This window comes from Triticum urartu, chromosome 4, assembly GCF_003073215.2.
Source record: "Triticum urartu cultivar G1812 chromosome 4, Tu2.1, whole genome shotgun sequence".
In the NCBI taxonomy this organism is placed as follows: Eukaryota; Viridiplantae; Streptophyta; class Magnoliopsida; order Poales; family Poaceae; genus Triticum; species Triticum urartu.
This window is the reverse complement of record NC_053025.1, coordinates 38,684,334-38,698,073: the sequence shown is the minus strand read 5'-3', so window position 1 is coordinate 38,698,073 and position 13,740 is coordinate 38,684,334.

Sequence of the window (13,740 nt, the reverse complement as noted above, 5' to 3'; positions counted from 1 at the left end):
GAAAATGTGCTTGATGACCCACTACCTATTGATGATAGCTTTCCTAATGAGCAATTAAATGTCATAAATGCTTCTCATACTGCTCCATGGTATGCTGATTATGCTAATTACATTGTTCCTAAGTTTATACCACCTAGTTTCACATAACAACAAAAGAAAAAGTTCTTCTATGATTTGAGGCATTACTTTTGAGATGACCCACATCTTTATAAAGAAGGAGTAGATGGTGTTATTAGGCGTTGTGTACCTAAGCATGAACAGGAACAGATCCTATGCAAGTGTCACTCCGAAGCTTATGGAGGACACCATGCTGGAGATAGGACTGCACATAAGGTATTGCAATCTGGTTTTTATTGGCCTACTCTCTTCAAGGATGCCCGTCAGTTTCTCTTATCTTGTGATGAATGTCAAAGAATTGGTAATATTAGTAGACGTCAAGAAATGCCTATGAACTATTCACTCATTATTGAACCATTTGATGTTTGGGGCCTTGACTATATGGGACCTTTTCCTGCCTCTAATGGATATACACATATTTTAGTTGCTGTTGATTACGTTACTAAGTGGGTAGAAGCTATTCCAACTAGTAGTGCTAATCATAACACTTCTATTAAAATGCTTAAAGAAGTTATTTTTCCAAGATTTGGAGTCCCTAGATATTTAATGACTGATGGTGGTTCACATTTTATTCATGGTGCTTTCCGTAAAATGATTGCTAAGTACGATGTTAATCATAGAATTGCATCCCCTTATCACCCTCAGTCTAGTGGTCAAGTAGAATTGAGTAATAGAGAGCTCAAATTAATTTTGCAAAAGACTGTCAATAGGTCTAGAAAGAAATGGTCCAAGAAACTTAATGATGCATTATGGGCCTATAGAACTGCATATGAAAATCCTATGGGTATGTCTCCATATAAAATGGTTTATGGAAAAGCATGTCACTTACCTCTCGAACTAGAAAACAAGGCATATTGGGCTATTAAAGAGCTCAAGTATGATTTTAAACTTGCCAGTGAGAAGAGGTTATTTGATATTAGTTCACTTGATGAATGGAGAACCCAAGCCTACGAAAATGCCAAGTTGTTTAAAGAAAAAGTTAAAAGATGGCATGATAAAAGGATACAAAAGTGTGAGTTTAACGTAGGTGATTATGTATTGCTATACAACTCTTGTTTAAGATTTTTTGCAGGAAAGCTTCTCTCTAAATGGGAAGGTCCTTACGTTATCGAGGAGGTCTATTGTTTCGGTGCCATAAAAATCAAGAACTTCGAAGGCACAAATCCAAAGGTGGTGAACGGTCAAAGAATCAAACATTATATCTCAGGTAATCCCATAAATGTTGAAACTGTAACCCCGGAGGAATACATAAGGGACAATTTTCGGAACGTTTCAGACTCCAAAAAGGAATAGGTATGTGGTACGGTAAGTAAACCGACTCCAAAACAGTTTTTAAGGCAATATTTCTCTGTTTTGGAATATTTAGAAAAATAGAAAAATAAGAAGCAGTCCGGGAAGGACACGAGGCCTCTACGAGGGTGGAGGGAACATCCTACCCTACTGGGCACGCCCCCTACCTCGTGGGTGCCTCGTGCGCTCTCCGGACTCCGTTTTCATACACGACACATATTTTGGTCGGTAAAAATTCATTATATAATCTCCCGGGGGTTTTGACTCCCGTATCACGCAATTATCCCCTGTTTGTGTTTCGAGCTATTTTTCTGACAGATCCAGGACGTCATGTCGTCTTCAAGTGCCCCCAAGGACCGGTTCTTCGAGAAGGTCATCAACCCCTACCTCGTGGAGGTGCTGCAACACCCTCAAACCATTGACATGCGTGAGGGGTTGTTGCACATCCACGATGATGAGGGACCAAAGACCGGAAGCACGGAGGCAAGGCTCGAGGCATTGGAGCAAATGTTTTCAAGTGTCAGGAGATGGTGGAGAGTGGACTCGATTCCAATCTATGATCACGGAGTTCACCAACAACCACAAGCTGGACGTCAAGGACATTGGGGAGGCCATCTTCAAGCTTCATGAGAAAATCGAGCACCTCCAAGCCTAGATCTATGACCTGCAAAATCAAAACTGTGAGTATGAATATAGATTCAAGAGGATGAGTTTGGCTGCAGATTTGACGTTTTAGGAGACTCGATCATCCTTCTATGATGGTGAGCCTATGCCTTGGAAGAAGGACGACAAGCCTACGCCATCAACAAAACCATTACCTTCTCCACCAACAAAAAAGAATTGAGTATCTGGTATGGGCACTCCCCTTGGAAACTTCCAAACTTGGGGTGTGCCCCGGTATCGTATAACCATTACTTTTATCTTTACCGTTTTTCTTAGTTCGATCCTTTTGATAATATCTTGATCTAGTAGAATAAAGTTTTAGTATGATCTAGTTGTGAGTTTTGCTTTATGATCCTTCTATGTAATCGAGTCCGTGAGCTATATATAATAAAGATTAGTGTTGAGTCAATGGCTTGATTCTTTTTCCATGATCCTAAGTGAATAAAAGAAAAGAGAAAGAATAAAAAAGGAAACAAAGAGATCATATGGATCTTATGGAGAGTAATGAGCTCACATAGAAAAAGTATGATGAATAAAAGTTGTTGAGAGTTGACAAACATAGTTTTGGTCATCGTTGCAATTAATAGGAAGTAATAAAGAAAGAGAGGTCTTCACATATAAATATACTATCTTGGACATCTTTTATGATTGTGAACACTCATTAAAATATGACATGCTAAAGAGTTGACGTTGGACAAGGAAGACAACATAATGGGTTATGTTTTCTTACATCTGAGATAAATTATACTGTCGTGGATCATCCAACATGGTTGAGCTTGCCTTTCCCCCTCATGCTAGCCAAATTCATCTTAACAAGTAGAGATACTACTTGTGCCTCCAAATACCCTTAAACCAGTTTTGCCATGAGAGTCCACCATACCTACCTATGGATTGAGTAAGATCCTCCAAGTAAGTTTTCATCGGTGCAAGCAATAAAAATTGCTCTCTAAATATGTATGACTTATTAGTGTGGGAGAAAACAAGCTTTATACGATCGTGTGATATGGAAGAAATAAAAGCAACAGACTGCATAATAAAGGTCCATATCACAAGTGGCGATATAAAGTGACGTTCTTTCGCATTAAGATTTTGTGCATCCAACCATAAAAGCGCGGGACAACCTCTGCTTCCCTCTGCGAAGGGCCTATCTTTTACTTTTATCTCCTACATTGCATAAGAGTCATGGTGATCTTCACCCTTCCTTTTTCATTTTATCCTTTGCAAGAACAGTATGTTGGAAAGATCCTGGTATATATGGCTAATTGGATGTGAGTTTTCATGAACTATTATTGTTGACATTACCCTTGAGGTAAAACGTTGGGAGGCAAAACTATAAGCCCCTATCTTTCTCCGTGTCCGACTAAAACTCCATACCCATAAGTATTGCATGAATGTCAGCAATTGTGAAAGACTATATGATAGTTGAGTATGTGGACTTGCTGAAAATCTCTTATATATTGACTCTTCCCTATGTTATGATAAATTGCAATTGCTCCAATGACTGAGATTATAGTTTGTTAGTTTTCAACGAAGTTTACGATTCATACTCGAAATTGTGATTGAATTATTACTCTAGCATAAGAAATCATATGACAAGAATTATGTAAGTTGCTGTGCTAAGAATGATCATGATGCCCTCATGTCCGTATTTTACTTTTTTCGACACCTCTATCTCCAAACATGTGGACATATTTTTCGATTTCGGCTTTCGCTTGAGGACAAGCGCGGTCTAAGCTTGGGGGAGTTGATACGTTCATTTTGCATCAAGCTTTTATATCGATATTTATTGCATTATGGGCTGTTATTACACATTATGTCACAATACTTATGCCTATTCTCTCTTATTTTACAAGGTTTACATAAAGAGGGAGAATGCCGGCAGCTGGGATTCTGGGATGGAAAAGGAGCAAATATTAGAGACCTATTCTGCACAGCTCCAAAAGTCCTGAAACTTCACGGAAGACGTTTTCAGAATATATAAAAAATATTGAGCGCAAGAAGTTCACCAGGGGGGCCACACCCTGCCCACGAGGGTGGGGGCATGCCCTACCCCCTGGGTGCGCCCCTACCTTGTGGGCCCCCTGGTGGCCCTTCGATGGCCATCTTCTGCTATATGGAGTCTTTCAATGAGGAAAAAAATCACAAGCCATCTCCTCGGATGAAACTCCGCCGCCACGAGGCGGAACCTTGGCGGAACCAATCTAGGGCTCTGGCGGAGCTGTTCTACCGGGGAAACTTCCCTCCGGGAGGGGGAAATCATCGCCATCGTCATCACCAACGCTCCTCTCATCGGGAGGGGGCAATCTTCATCAACATCTTCACCAGCACCATCTCCTCTAAAAACCCTAGTTCATCTCTTGTATCCAATTCTTGTCTCCAAGTCCGGGATTGGTACTAGTAGGTTGCTAGTAGTGTTAATTACTCATTGTAGTTGATGCTAGTTGGTTTATTTGGTGGAAGATCATATGTTCAGATCCTATATGCATATTAATACCCCTCTGATTATGAACATGATTATGCTTTGTGAGTAGTTACGTTTGTTCCTGGGGACATGGGAGAAGTTTTGCTATTAGTAGTCATGTGAATTTGGTATTCGTTCGATATTTTGATGAGATGTATGTTGTCTCCCCTCTAGTGGTGTTATGTGAACGTCGACTACATAACACTTCACCATTATTTAGGCCTAGAGGAAGGCATTGGGAAGTAATAAGTAGATGATGGGTTGCTAGAGTGACAGAAGCTTAAACCTAGTTTATGCGTTGCTTCGTAAGGGGCTGATTTGGATCCATATGTTTCATGTTATGGTTAGGTTTATCTTAATACTTTTGTTGTAGTTGCGGATGCTTGCAATAGAGGTTAATCATAAGTGGGATGCTTGTCCAAGTAAGGACAGTACCCAAGCACCGGTCCACCCAAATACCAAATTATCAAAGTACCAAACGCGAATCATATGAACATGATGAAAACTAGCTTGACGATATTCCCATGTGTCCTCGGGAGCACTTTTCTCTATATAAGAGTTTGTCCAGGCTTGTCCTTTGCTACAAAAAGGATTGGTCCACCTTGCTGCACTTTATTTACTTTTGTTACTTGTTGCTCGTTACAAATTATCCTATCACAAAACTATTTGTTACCACTTATTTCAGTACTTGCAGAGAATACCTTGCTGGAAACCGCTTATCATTTCCTTCTGCTCCTCGTTGGGTTCGACACTCTTACTTATCAAAAGGACTATGATAGATCCCCTATACTTGTGGGTCATCATAGATCTTTGATAGAAGGTGTACCCAACAGTTTCTTTTGGGTAACCTATGAAGACGCACTTCTCTGATTTGGGTTTGAGCTTATCAGGCTGAAGCCTTTTCACATCGCAACTCCAAACTTTAAGAAATGACAGCTTAGGTTTCTTGCCAAACCACCGTTCATACGGTGTCATCTCAACGGATCTAGATGGTGCCCTATTTAACGTGAATACAGCTGTCTCTAATGCATAACCCAAAATGATAGTGGAAAATCGGTAAGAGACATCATAGATCGCACCATACCTAATAAAGTACGGTATGACGTTCAGGCACACCATTACGCTATGGTGGTCCAGGTGGCGTGAGTTGTGAAACTATTCCACATTGTTTTAAATGAAGGCCAAGCTCGTAACTCAAATATTCCCTCCGTGATCCAATCGTAGAAACTTTATTTTCTTGTTACGACGATTCTCCACTTCACTCTGAAATTGTTTCAACTTTTCAAATGTTTTAGACTTTTGTTTCATTAAGTAGATATACCCATATCTGCTCAAATCATCTGTGAAGGTTAGAAAATAACGATACCCGCCGTGATCCTGAATACTCATCGACAGCATACATCAGTATGTATTATTTCCAATAAGTCGGTGGCTCGCTCCATTGTTCCAGAGAATGGAGCCTTAGTCATCTTGCCCATGAGGCATGGTTCGCAAGCATCAAATGATTCATAATCAAGTGATTCCAAAAGTCCATCCGCATGGAGTTTCTTCATGTGCTTTACACCAATATGACCTAAATGGTAGTGCCACAAATATGCTGCACTATCATTATCAACTTTGCATCTTTCGGGATCAACATTATGAATATGTGTATCACTACGATCGAGATTCAATAAACCATTCACATTGGGTGTAAGACCATAGAAGGTTTTATTCATATAAACAAAACAGCAATTATTCTTTGAATTAAATGAATAATAATATTACAATAAACATGATCTAATCATATTAATGCTCAACGCAAACACCAAATAGCATTTATTTAGGTTCAATACTAATCCCGAAGGTAGAGGGAGTGTGCGATGGTGATCGTATCAACCTTGGAATTACTTCCAACACACATCGTCACCTCGTCCTTAACTAGTCTCTAGTTATTTTGCAACTCCTGTTTCGAGTTACTACTCTTAGCAACTGAACCGGTATCAAATACCGAGGGGTTGCTGTAAACACTAGTAAAGTACACATCAATAACATGTATATCAAATATACCTATGTTGGGGCAGTTCCGCTTCCAGTGACCATTTCCTTTGCAGTAGAAGCACTCAGTTTCAGGCTTGGGTCTAGCTTTGGGCTTCTTCATGGGAGTGGCAACTTGCTTGCCATTCTTCTTGAAGTTCACTTTCTTTCCCTTGCCATTTTTCTTGAAACTAGTGGTCTTGTCAACCATCAACACTTGATGCTTTTTCTTGATTTCTACCTTCGCCGATTTCAGCATCGTGAAGAGCTTTGGGAATCATTTCCATTATCCCTTGCATATTATAGTTCATCACGAAGTTCTAGTAACTTGGTGATAGTGACTACAGATCTCTGTCAATCACTATCTTATCGGGAAGAATAACTCCCACTTGATTCAAGTGATTGTAGTACTCAGACATTCTGAGCACATGCTTGCTCATTGAGCTATTCTCCTCCATCTTGTAGGCAAAGTACTGTCAGAGGTCTCATACCTTTTGACATGGGCATGAGTATGAGATACCAATTTCAACTCTTGGAACATCTTATATGCTCCGTGGCGTTCAAAACATTTTTGAAGTCCTGGTTCTAAGCCGTAATGCATGGTGCACTAAACTATCAAGTAGTCATGATACCGAGCTTGTCAAACGTTCATAGCGTCTGCATATGCTCCTGCAATAGGTCTATCACCTAGCGGTGCATCAAGGACATAATTCTTCTGTGCAGCAATGAGGATAATCGTCAGATCATGGACCCAGTCCACATCATTGCTACTATCATCTTTCAACTTAGTTTTCTCTAGGAACATATCGAAAATATATAGGAGCTACAACGCGAGCTATTGATCTACAACATAGATATGCAAAAACTATCAGGACTAAGTTCATGATAAATTAAGTTTAATTAATCCTATTACTTAAGAACTCCCACTTAGATAGACATCCCTCCAGTCATCTAAATGATCACATGATCCAAATCAACTAAACCATGTCCGATCATCACGTGAGATGGAGTAGTTTTCAATGGTGAACATCATTATGTTGATCATATCTACTATATGATTCACGCTCGACCTTTCGGTCTCCAGTGTTCTGAGGCCATATCTGCATATGCTAGGCTCTTCAAGTTTAACCCGAGTATTCCGCGTGTGCAAAACTGGCTTGCACCCGTTGTATGTGAACGTAGAGCTTATCACACCCGATCATCATGTGGTGTCTCGGCACGATGAACTGTAGCAACGGTGCATACTCAGGGAGAACACTTATTGTAACATCCCAATTTTTCAATTTGGAATGTTATACATAGGTCATTCTTGCATATCATATTTTATTGCATTTTCGTTCAGCAATCCTCGAAATCCTAAGCAACTCAAGGACCCACCGAGAGAGTTGGGGATTTCCCGGTTTCCTTATTTGATTTTTATCAAATAGTGAAACGAGGATTTTGGTTTTAATTATTTTTCTCTCCAAAAATATTTCATAATTAAACATATATGAGAGGAGATAATGTGACTTCTCCAAAATAAATGAAATATTGGAGGAAAAAATATTAAAATCATTTATTTGATTTTATTTGGATTTTATTGCAATTTTGTTTGCATTAGAAAAATTGCACGTTTTTCAAAACTGCATTTAGGGCCAAGAAAATGTTCATCTTGTTCTAAATATTTTATTTAGACGGTGAAATTTTATTTTGGCATTTTTAGATTTTTATTTTATTTTCTAGGATTTATTTTCTGTTCGACGGAATTATTTAAAAAAAGGGAACTCCTAAGCGCCGACTGGGCCAAACCCAGCCGGGCCGGCCCAACCGCCGCCGCCGCCGTCTCCCGCGCGGAGTCACGCGCGCCATCGCCCCGACTCGGATCGGAGTCCGAGCCGGACTCCTCCACCGCCGCCGCCTTGCCCCCTCCTCCAAGCCACCTCTCCCCCCCTTATATACCGCACCACCCCGCCGCAACCACCACCAAACCCCGCCGCCCCGCAGCCTGAGCCGAGCCGCGCCGCCGCCTCTCAAGCCGCGCCGCCCGCTCCCGCGCCTCGCCGCCGCCGCTGCAACGCCGCCGCCGCCGCCCCTCGCCGCGCCACCTCTCCCCGCCGCCCCGCAAGCCCGCTGCCCCGCCGCCCGAGCCCCGCCTCGCCGGAGAGGTAACGCGCCGTTCGCCGTCACCCGGTTTTTTTAAGAAAACCGATTCATTTTTTGATAAACCCCTAGTTCGTTTTTTTAGATCGGTTCGCCGGTTTTTCCCGGTTCTTTTATTTAGCGGATGTTCGTCCGTACATTCGTTTTAACGAACGGTTTTCGCCCGTTAGTTACAGCTAACGAACGCTCGTTCGTTAGTCTATTCGTCAGTTTTCTTTTATCAGATTTTTCCGCGATTATTCTCGATCGTGATTTTTGATCCGATTTTCGTTTCAGTTTACCTTTTCGCTCGTTAGTCGGAATTAGGCGATTCAAATGCCTAGATCTTAGTCTCGAGACCCTCTTTCCGCTTAACCAACTTGAACAAGATTTTGGTACTGTAAAATTTGACCTTAGTTCAGATTAGTAAACGGATCTTGTTTCTTTCGCCGTTTGAGTTTCGTTGCTCTGTTTGGTTTGATTCTTTTTGCAAACCGGAGTTCTTAAGTTGAACTTTCCGGTTAGATCTTCTTATTTGAGTTTTTCCCGTGCATCTCTGCTTGTTGCTTATGTATGCTGTTGTTTGTTTGTGATAGAATTCCCGGAGTGTGAAGCATGCTACTACGAGTCCCTAGGTTTCGCGGATTGTCAGCAAGGCAAGTAACACTTTGATCATATCCCTTTATCACCCAGTTTTTATGCATTAGCTCCAATCCTCAAACATTGCATGGTTAGGACTACATTAACTTGTGTGTTGGGAAGTAGTTTGATAAGGTAGAACCTATTGCCCTGTTACATTCAAACCCTGGGGAGTTTAATTCTACGTGTTGCTTATATTGCTATGCTATGCTCGTAGACGTGGTTTGGGTGAGTGAAATCCATGACCGATATGAGATTGTGAATTAATGGTTCGAACTTAAGGTGGCAACTAAAATTTACATCTGGGTGGATTGAGGCACCTGGAGTACCCAGTGTTGCCTGTATTTTTTTGGAAATCCCGGAGTACCCGTGTGATCTTCCTATGGACCGCCACCCAGGCTCAAAGGGAACTGAGATTATTCATGGTAGAAACTTCCGTGTGCAGCCACAAGCTATTATGGGCTCTAGCATAGTTGAGTAAGTTACGTGAAGCTCTAGAAGAGGTAGATCAGCAGGTAGTGGGTTTGTAGGTTTGGTATGGTCTACCCGGAGTAGAGAGTTAATGTTTCTGAAAGACTGTGTCTCGGTCATCCGTTTCTCAAACATCATGTAGTGCGAGAAATCCAACGGAGGCGATCGAGTCTTGTGGGGAAAAGTGCGCAAACCTCTGCAGAGTGTATAAACTAATCTTGGTCAGCAGTGTCCCCGGTTATGGACAATCTTGAGTATCTAGTACTTGGAGTATCTTAAGTATCTCACCACTCTTAATTAATATTGTTGGGTTGTTAATCACTTTAATTGGGATTGAGTTGGAGGAACCTTCTCAATGATGTTTCAACTACCATGATAGTTAAATAAAAATCTATTCCTTTGTTGTAGGAAAAAATTGGCTTTTCGCAAAAACTGTAACCATAGAGCTTTCCACCAGCCATATATGCATGTAGTGATAGCATTATTCTGTTCCTGCTCTACTGTGTTACTTTGCTAGCATATTCCATGTGCTGACCCGTTTTCGGGCTGCAACGTATTATGTTGCAGACTTTTCAGACGAGGAGTAAGGTTAGTTAGGTCGTTGCCGTGCAGCTCAGCTATGCCGTTGGAGTTGATGGACTCACTTTATCTTCCAAGCCTTCCGCTGTTATCGTATTAGATGGCCTTAAGCCATATTATTGTAATAAGTTCTCTTTTGAGACATCCGATGTAATAAGTGTGTGATTGCTACTCTGTTATAAATCCTTCGAGTATTGTGTGTGTCAGCATTACCGATCCAGGGATGACACTGAAGCACAGAGACTTGACCGTTTGAGGTCGGGTCGCTGCAAAGATGGTATCAGAGCACACGCTGAGTGTAGGACACGACCACTAAGCTAAAGCCCTAGATCACTATTCTCTTCTCATTTCTAACTCCTCTCCATTTTCTATTCTTTAGGATGGCTGATGCAAGGAACAATTTTGCACAACCGGATGAAGACGCACCTTTTGGACGACACTTGAAGGAAGTCACTAGGTACTTGAATATAGGAATACCAAGCTTCACCGGGACATACAATGCCACTTTACCAGAAGAGGACCGATGGATGATTCAAGTTTAAGTTCCAGGAAGGACATTCACGACAGTCGCTAAGCCCATAGAATTTTCCTTCGACGCACCAACCTGGAGTTTAGGAAAGAGTATGGCAGCTCACATCACCATGGGACGCATTGGAGAAGTATATCACAAGGATCTTAAGGACACTATCTATCAGATATGTGGGCATCGAGACGAGCAATGGGAAATGATCAGCACCAGGAAGGATAGATCAATTGCATCTTTCATCCAGGAACTAAACCAACACATTCGATGCCAGGAGAATCAGATGTGCGCACACATGATAGATTTGAAGAAGGCGAAGATAAGGATCATCGAGTTGGAAGAAGAACTTAAGTCTAGACGCGATGGATATGAGGAGGAAATTGCAACACTATTGGAGAAGAATGATGACCTAATTAAGAAGATCGGAATATTCATGGGAGACCCCACTCTAGTAGAAGAAGATGAAGAACCCAAGGAGATTTGCCCGGAGGACTACATCATCATCGATGACACCGACTCCGACCTTAGCGATGATGACTTTGAAGACGAAGCTGGAGCACATATCATGGAGTCTGCAACCGAGGAATATTTTTAGTAGACCACCATATCAGTAGTAGTATTCCACCATGTAAATAAAGTAGTTCGAGCACTTTTGCGATAGTTAGATCGATTGTATGCCTTGCTTGATTGATTGAGTGAAATGATTGTGTTTGTCTCATGTGCATATGGGTAGTGCCTTCTCATTAGACCTCATTCTATTCTAATCTCTCCCCTCTAAACCCATCAGATGCCTCCGAGACGTGACCCCGGATTTGCTTTCCCACCAGAGCTCACTCAGTTGATTCAGCAGCAGAATACCCTGATGCAATTGTTAGTTCAGAATTAGGGCAACAACAACAACAACAATGCACCACCACCACCAGTTGACAACTTAGCCTGTTTTCTGAGGTTGCAACCGCCGGTGTTTTCCAGTAGCACCGAGCCTATAGTAGCAGATGATTGGCTCTGCAAGATTGGAAGGGAGTTGACCACTGCAGGATGTACTGATGCTGAGAAGGTGCGTTTTGCCCCACATCAGTTTGATGGACCAGCAGCATCATGGTGGGAGAATTACACTGTCACCTACCCTATAGCCACGGTGACATGGGACCAATTTCAGCAAGCTTTCCGTACAGCCCATGTCTCCACTGGAGCCATGAATTTGAAGAAGCATGAGTTTCGCAACTTACGCCAGGGGAACCGTACAGTGGCTCAATACGTGGATGAGTTTAGCAAGCTATCGCCCTATGCCCCTGACGATGTGGCCACAGATGCCGCGAAGCAGGAGAAGTTTATGGAAGGGCTGAATGATGAGATGAGTATGCAGTTGATGGTAGCCACCTTCAACAACTACCAGGAGTTGGTAGATAAGGCTCTTATGATTGAAGGGAAGCAACAGCAGACTGAGAGTCGTAAGAGGAAGTATGGACAAGGGAGGTATAACTCAGGATCTCAGCAGAAGCCTCGCCTAACCCCAAACTCGGGAGGACTTGTTCATAACCATGGAGGTCATAACCACACCGTAGGAGGATCGCATAATCACAATGGTACTAAGAATGGGAATGGGAACGGAGCCAATAACAATCAGAACCGCCCCAATCCAGCCACACCCGCCAAAAGAGACCTAAGTCACATTACTTGTTTCAAGTGCGGGAAGACTGGAAACTATGCCACGGAGTGCCCTGAAGGAAAGAATGGAAACGGAAATGGGAGCGCTGGGAAGAAGCCCAATCCATTCAACAAAGGACAAGTGAACCACGTTAACATGGAGGAGGTTGAAGAGCAGGCGGACGCGGTAATAGGTAAGTTTTTGGTTAAGTCATTTACCGCTCTTGTTCTATTTGATACTGGTGCATCGCATTCATACATATCAAGGGGATTTGTGGATAAGTTTAAACTACCAACCCAAACCCTTAGGACCCCTCTCTTAGTGAGTTCACCTGGAGCAGAGTATATGGCTAGTCGATGGTGCGACTAGATACCCCTGACCATTGGCACCCATGTTTTTCCGTCCGACCTAATTATCTTGGAGTCACAAGGATTGGATGTGATATTAGGTATGGACTGGATGTCAAAGTATGGAGGAAGCATTAACTGTGCTAGTAAGTCGATTTATCTCACCACCCCGGAGGGAAAAAGGATTAAGTATGTATCTAGGCATGTGTCTAGGAGGAGTCAAGTGAATACTCTCACAGGAGTTGTTTAGGAGGAAGTGCATGTAGTGAAGGATTACCCGGATGTTTTTCCAGAGGAGTTACCAGGCATGCCACCGGATCGGGATATCGAGTTTTTGATAGAGCTACTGCCAGGTACCGGGCCAATATCCAAGAGACCCTATCGGATGCCCGCGAATGATCTAGAGGAAATTAAGAAACAGATCAAGGAGTTGTTGGAGAAAGGATACATTCGAAGGAGTTCATCACCTTGGGGAGCCCTGGTGCTTTTGGTGGAGAAGAAGGATAAATCCCTAAGAATGGTTGTTGATTATCGGGCCTTGAATGAAGTGACGATCAAGAACAAGTACCCGCTGCCGATGATCAATGATCTATTTGATCAGCTGCAAGGAGTTAAGGTGTTTTCGAAGATTGATTTGCGATCGGGATACCATCAGTTGAAGATTCGAGAGAAAGATATACCCAAGACAGCATTCACCACGCGTTATGGATTATACGAATATACGGTCATGTTGTTTGGACTGACTAACACCCCTGCCTATTTCATGAGCATGATGAACAAGGTATTCATGGAATATTTGGACAAGTTTTTTGTGGTGTTTATTGATGATATAATGGTATATTCGAAGAGTGAAGAGGAGCACAAGGAG